The 7,557-nt window shown below is 48.0% G+C and overlaps 1 long non-coding RNA gene across 1 annotated transcript; it reads left to right on the top strand.

The window, feature by feature from the left end:
- Positions 1 to 495: 495 nt before the first annotated feature.
- Positions 496 to 4,886, top strand: LOC123112032 (uncharacterized). The gene is made up of 3 exons (XR_006455042.1): positions 496 to 3,306; positions 4,023 to 4,101; positions 4,835 to 4,886. It is a non-coding gene; the product is annotated as an uncharacterized lncRNA (long non-coding RNA).
- The last annotated feature ends 2,671 nt before the right edge of the window (positions 4,887 to 7,557 follow it).

Here is a 7,557-nt window from a genome sequence, read left to right as displayed (position 1 = left end):
GAAACTGTGAATTTGCCATCAGCCAGCTCTTTGCCATCTGCCAGCTGATGGCAAAGAACGTCTTTGCCATCTGCTTATAAAAAACAGATGGCAAAGAACTGGCAGACGGCAAAGAACATGGTTGCCATCAGCCAATTCTTTGCCATCTGCTAGTGGATGGCAAATAATCTTTGCCATCTGCCAGCAGATGGCAAAGAGGTTGGCAAATACTGTGGCCGTCAAGAGTGTAACGGCGTACCAGCCCCACCTCTTTGCCATCTGCTAGCAGACGACAAAGATTCTTTGCCATCTGCTGGCAGATGGCAAAGAGATGGGGTTACTTTTTTCCAGGTAAAAAAAACTGTGGGGTTATCCCCTCCCTCTCTCCCCACCATCCAGGGAAAAAACAAATGACGTTCGCATCTCCTCATCCACGCACCGAACAGCCCTCGTCGATGGCGCTCGGCCCCGTCGCTCCCCCGCCCCGTCGCCGGCCCTCCCCCGACCCGTCGCCGGCCCTCCCCCGCCACCCTGTCGCCGGCCCCGTTGCTCCCCCGCTCTGTCGCCGGCCGCGTCGCTCCCCCGCCCCATCGCCGGCCCTCCCCCACCCCTTCGCCGGCCCTCCCCCTCGTCCACGACCCGCCCCATCGAGGTCCAGGTCCGCGACGGATCCGCCTACACCGGCGTCTTCCAGACCGCCTGCCTCGACGCCGGATACAATGCGCTTCCCCCTCTCCTCCCTCTCTACCGTAGATTTCTTTTGGTCTGGTTCAGGGTTGGTGTCGGGCCCTGGGATCACACGAATGGCGCTCGGGCCGTGATCTGGCTGCTGGGTGGAGATGGTGGATGCCGCGTGCCTAGTGCCTAGTGACACGACCTGGTTCATCTCTGTTTTTTTCTGGGAGAATGGGTTGTGATCCGCTTGTTCGTCGACAGGCCCCGGTCGCCGGGATGCCGCTTTTTGTTAGTATTTCTTGCTGGGGCTGCAGCCGAGGGAGATGCATAGTGGACAGCGGCAGAGCGGGTCGGCAGAAGCGTGGTCGGAGGCGGGGTGGTGGTGTGATGGCTGGGCGGCGCGTGCATGTGTTGCCGTGTTGGGGCTGTGGTGGCTTGTGTGTGGTCTCTGCTAGGCAATGAGAGATTTAAAGTGAGATGATTAAGAGGTCCGGCGCCTTGAGCTCGCACCCGGCCGTCCCGCGCCGCTAGATCCCTCCGGGTAGCGGCTTCCAGTTGCCTGGCACCGCCCGCTCCTTGACCTCGCGCCCGTTCAGGGGCGCCTCGTGTCATCAGGTGTTGAGAGCTGCAAGTACCTTAAATTTGTCACCACAACCCTTCTCTGTTTCATCCTCATACTACATCGTCATACGCCGCCGTTGACTTCCTGCGGAACCCCCAGTTGGCAGGAAATGACTGAACTCGTGATGCTCTTTCTTCCAGCGATTTCGTTTGCTGGTCTGCTCTTCGCTCTTACTATTTCCAGTATTTTTTTGTATAGCAGTTAGATATTGGAGGTAGCTGTGTGCTATCTATGGACCATATGGTACTGCTCGGAACAACCTGATTGCGTTGCTCCAAGTGCAATTGAAATTCGAACACACCACATTGCTCGGCTGCATTTTATAAGAAAGAAGTTAGGAGAACCATTGACTGATTTCATTGGAGGAATGAGGTACAGTGGTTATATGCATGGTGATTAAATCAAGTTTTTTTACCTATACTTCCAACCTGTAGGTGTATTTGTGTTTATGCTCTGTGGCGTTGATCTGTAAATCTTCCGATGCTATTTTGTGCCATATGGGCAAACACTAAGTTCTGAGGAAGAGATGTCATATGTGTACCATATGGACAAACACTCTACATTCTAAAGGACGGGCAGAACGTGCATCCCCTGGGTATGTTTATTTATTTACCATTCATTTTGTTAAACATATTTAAGTGCACTTGAAATGTTGTTGTCTTGAATAGTACAAGTTCTGGAATGAAAGGAAATTTCAGTACTCCATAGGTTTGGTGATCAATTGTCGTTCTTTTTAATGACGGTAGACATTGTTGGACAGGGAAATTCCCCCCTTTGTCATGTTTTCATGTCAGGGACTATTAAAAATAAATTATACTACCATGTTCTATCTTTATATCTATTACACTGTACTATCCTTGTGATTATAATCACAAATGATAATCTACATAATCCACCATTTGAAACGATTAATAGCTCTTGCCAGAAAAGAGGATGAACATAAAAATATCTTTCTGCAGTTTAGACATGTTTGCATGGCCCCTTATGTATACATTACCAATGCAGTACTGTTTATTATCCATGATTTTTTATTACTATTATTATTCTCTTTTAGTGAGGAGCTTGATAGGAAGAGATCTCAAGCGCGATCTCAAGCGCACGCACTATACGAGGCTTCAGGAGGAAGGATTCTATGTTGTTCTATTATCTCCCCTTCTAGAACAGTTTTAACATGGTCCCTCTGTAGTTCTTTCTGTATATGTACCTTGCATAGGGTGTAGTTCATGGTGATAATTCCATTGTATGTTTATCAATACACCACATCAATCTTATAACTAGCTAGAAGAAGCGGCCTACCTCATGCTCCCATTTGAGTCTTGTGTGCAAGCTCATATTATGAAATGATATAAGCATGCTTGATTCAAGGAAGTTGCTGGTCTGATGTCATGTTATACAACTTGTCCTGCTACATTCCTGAAGTACTAAAAAATGGAAAATAATGCATTTCCTTCTAATTCATATTTTTATTTTTGATTGTACTATGAATGTATATGAGATTATCATATATTTCGCAGAACGATCGCCCTGGTCGCTGGTTTATTCCTCTGTTAATCTATTTCAAATATCTTTAATCAGAGTCAAAGCATGACATAATAGTTGGGTGTTTACCTGTGTTTTTTCTGCATCTCCATCCAGATTTGTGTCCCAGATCATGGAGGAATTACCCTCTCTGCTGGTGCGTTTATAGTGCATTATTTGTAGTTCTATTGGGAAGACAGTTAGAGACCCCGAGAGGCTGCTGCGAGCTGCTATTCCCCTCCTCGAGCTGGCGGACTGATGATGGAGGACCCGCCCTCTTCGCTGCACCGGCGCCGCCGCTGCCACTTCTGCTTCTGTTACCCGTTGGCCCTGGGCGGCGCATGTCCTCTGCTTCTAAGGCTTCTTCTGCTGATGGTCTTCAAGGTGCTGCTGCTGCTCCCAAGCTGTGGCTGGCTTCGCTGCTGCAGCACCATGCCGTCTTCAGCGACTCACCAACGACGGCAGCTCCTCCGCTGCAGGGCTACTGCGGCATGCGTGTCTCCCTCCTCCAGGTGCACTCATCGGCCTCATTCTTCTAGCCCAAGTGCTCCCCAAGTCTATTATGAGTAGTTCAAGTCTGAATGAGTAGTTCTTCCTTGTTTCTTGGGGGTAATGTGCAGTAATGAGCAGTTCTTCATTGTTTCTCCAAATCTTGTGAGCTGAAAATCTAGGTTTAGTCATTTTCAATTGTCTAAGTGGATAACATGCTTTTTTAGTTAAGCCGGACAGTTGATCAGTTAGAAATCTATGCTTTCATATCAGTTAACAAGTTGTGAGGTGAGCTAGTGCTGAACATTCTTGCTATAGATGCATCATGTTGTACTAGATGAACTTGTGACTATCCTGTTGTTGATGAAGTTGTGAGTATCTTGCTGTAGATGCATTAGTTGTTGATTCATCCTGTTGTAGGCTGAAACTTGTGAGTATAGACAACATTTGTAGATGAACATTTTTTGGTGAGTTACCACAAACATTGAAACTTCCAAATATTTGTAAAAGTTTGGAGCAGCGGAGGGAATATGTTTGCAACTCAATTCTGCAGACATTTTACACTGAAACTTGAGGGAGTTTTGCAAAGTTCTACAGCATGATGACATTCTGCAAACATTTTTTTACTGAAAACCACTAATATATCAAGTGGTGTCACACTACACTGCTCCACCCTGCTACTGACTGAACTGGTTTTGAGCTCACTAATTGATGCCATTCGCTCTCTCACTGCTCTCAGGGAGGCTGTGCGGCACCGAGCGGGTGTACGGCGAGGTCTTCGTAATGGCGTCAAGTCACCCTTGCCATATGGATCATATGTAAGCTCTTCTTGCTCCTACAGGAGTACATTTTCATGCTTCAAATATGAAACTATGTCAGGGGAAAGTAGCAGACCATAAGCAGCATGTCCATGTTTTTAATTTATGCAGATTTAGTAAATTATTTTCTTGATCTTTTTGGAACCATTTGTCTCTGAAGCAAAATAATGTGCAGTAAGATTATGCCATTATGTTAACATTATGTGTAGTAAGATTCTGCCATTTTGTGTCTCTGCATTTCAATTGTCAACACATATTGATCTGTGTATTGAACAAAACATATAGGTTGTTCTTCGAAAGTTTAAGTATTGATTTCAGAAAGAAAAAAAGTGTCGCCGTTAATGTATTGATAGTACTGATGCTGATGTTAATTTGGACGCCTCGAAGCATTTATTTATCCTTTTTTGTTGAAATGGAGTCTGTACAAATGGAGTGTGGAAATGCATAAATCTGAACTGACCAAATGGTACGATGCTCCGTGTGTAAGATTGATCAATTGATCAAGATTACAAAAGAATGCACACAAGGAGCATTAAAAGGCATAAATGGAGATTTAATTTTAGGTTGATTGTTTAGTACATCACCATAGCACTTTTTTCCTAACACTTTCGACAACCATAGCAGTTTACTGAGCCTGTACATGCACTCCTACTAGAGTACTCCTTCAGTACATGTTCAATTGTAGTCTTCTTCTTCTAGTCTTCTTCTAACTTTCTTCTTTGCCATTTTGTAGATTTGCTTCAGATCACGGAAGCTTGGGTTGATGGAGTGCTTGTCTTTAGTTTTTGTTTTGAGTTTGTGAAACTTGCTACCTATGATGAAACTGTGTAATATTGATGAAACTATGTATATGTATGGATGAAACTTGCTACTATTGGTAACATGTGTTGGATATGTGTTCGATATATATGTGTTCATGACTATTGGTAATATGTGTTGAATATGCTATATTGGTCATATAAATATATTTGTGTTTGATTTTCTGTGAAAATGAATTGATATAAGAAAATAATAATTAAATGGGGCAATATAGGCACTTTGCCATCTGCTGGCAGATGGCAAAGCTCTGCCATCTGCCAGCAGACGGCAAAGCATGCAGCCTTTGCCATCTGCTGGCAGATGGCAAAGCTCTTTGCCATCTGCCAGCAGACGGCACATCATGCAGCCTTTGCCATCTGCTGGCAGATGGAAAAGTATGCCGTTAGCCTTCTAACGGGGCTAACCCCGTTAAGAGGCTTTGCCATCTGCCAGCAGATGGAAAAGCCACAGGCTCTTTGCCATCAGCCAGCAGATGGCAAAGAAGCCTTTACCGACAGGGTTTCAGACAAACTGTTTGCCATCTGCTGGCAGATGGCAAAGCCTTTGCCATCCGCCGACCATGCCTTTGCCATCTGCTATGGCAGATGGCAAAGTGCCAGATTCCAATAGTGGAAGCTCTAAACTCTCGTGTTTCTTCACGAGAGCATCGAGCTCTTGCCGCACCTCCGCCACCCGCGCCTCTTGTTTCTCTCGCTCGGTGCACTCCATGGCCGCACTGTCTTCGGCCTTGGACAACTCTTCCTTCAGGGTCGCCACCTCGGTTGTGTCCCCTGTAACATTCACGTTGGTCCTGTCATTATTTGCAACCAGGTATTTTTATATATATTTACATAAGGCACTACCTACCTTCCTTGTCCTCGAGCTGCTTCTTGGCAAGGCCGAGCTCGTTCTCAGACCGCTCGAGGCTCTGCTTCAATGCATCGACCTCCGTAGTCAGTGTGGCAGAGGTCAGCAGCGCAGCCTGCATTCCCATATTGACACATTTCTGTTAGAATCCTGCGTATATCTTTTTAGATCCTCAGTCCGGCTTTTCTTTCCGAACACCAAACTGAGCATCAGGGGCTACTGTCTATGCAGTAACATTTTTACATGTTTTAAATACATACCTCAAAGCCTGTTAGAAGGTTGGCATAGGCTTTTGTCAGCCCTCTCTTGGCGGACTGAACCTTCTCGATCACCGCACTCATAACAGTGTGGTGCTCGTTGTCGATGGAGGCGCCGTTAAGCACCTCCAGCAAATTGTTTGGCGCCTCCGGTTGGACGGAGGCCGCTGGCGTCATAGGCTTGCCCTTCTTGCGAAGGGGCCGCCTGCCGGACTCCGGAACCACTAAAGGTTCCGTTGCGGTGTCCGGCCCAGGGCCGGACTTAGATCCCTCCAGGGTTTTATCCCCTTTAGGCCTGGAGTCCGGGAGGTCGCCTTGCTGCGCCTCCAGGACCACCTCCTCCTGGCTCAGCCCCTTTTGGGACTCCGTCTCGGCTTCGTCCGTAGGGCGGGGGGAAGAAGCCGTCGGGAGTGAAAGACTATTCATATCCGACGAGTCCAGGGAGCCACTCGACGAATAGTCGAGCTGAGCCTTGGGCAGATTGCATGATTATATTTAGCGTCAGAAGGTATTGTGCAATAAAGGAATACCATGAGTTATTATAGTAACCAGATACTTACGATTTTGCCAGGGGCTTGGCCTTGGATGGCCACTCCTCTCCGCCGTCTTCGGCGTCGGAGGCGTAGTCCGGAAGAAGGGTCTTCCCCTTCTTGGACCCTCTGGCCTCCCCAGTTGGGGCGGCCTTCCTTTTCTTTCCTCCCCCCGTTGGAGGGGGAGAGGCTTCTTCTTCCTCCTCCTCGCCTTCAGAGGAGGAGTGCACTTTGGGGCCGTCGGGCAATGAGTCCGACACCACCAGTCGCCGGGAGCTCCTTCGAGTTCCCGTGGCCTTCTTCTCCGACACCACGTGAGGTGCCGGAACCAGCAGCTTTGCCAAACGGGCGTCTGCTGGGTCTTCAGGCAAAGGAGCTGGACACTCGATCTGTCTGGCCTTCTTCTGCCAGTCCTGTTAAAGGAATGGGAGTTTAGATCCCGCATAGAGTCAAACTATGAAAAAAATACCCTGTAATGGGTTAACTAAGCTTACCGCGCTGGCTTGGCGCTTCACGCAGAATCCGCGATCCTCGGTAGTGGGAGGGTGGACCTCGGAGCTCTTGAAAAGCACCTTCCAAGCATCTTCGTGCGTTGTGTCGAAGAGCCTGGACAGAGTTTGGTGCTGAGCCGGGTCGAATTCCCACAGATTAAAAGCCCGCCGTTGACACGGAAGGATCCGGCGGAAGAGCATGACCTAGACTACGTTGACGAGTTTAACCTTCTTGTCCATCAGGTTCTAGACACAGGTTTGGAATCTGGTCAGATCTTCCGGATTACCCCACGACATGACCGTCTCTTTCCATCAGGTGAGCCACGTGGGGATGCTAGATCGGAACTCGGGGGCCACTGCCCATTCAGGGTCACGCGGCTCGGTGATGTAGAACCACCCCGATTGCCACCCTTTGATGGTTTCCACAAAGGAGCCCTCGAGCCATGTGACGTTGGCCATCTTGCCCACCATGGCGCCTCCGCACTCCGCTTGTCGCCCGCCCACAACCTTTGG

Source organism: Triticum aestivum, chromosome 5B, assembly GCF_018294505.1.
Source record: "Triticum aestivum cultivar Chinese Spring chromosome 5B, IWGSC CS RefSeq v2.1, whole genome shotgun sequence".
Taxonomy (NCBI): Eukaryota; Viridiplantae; Streptophyta; class Magnoliopsida; order Poales; family Poaceae; genus Triticum; species Triticum aestivum.
The sequence above is the reverse complement of the archived record's forward strand: the minus strand, read 5'-3'. Positions and strand labels throughout refer to the sequence as shown.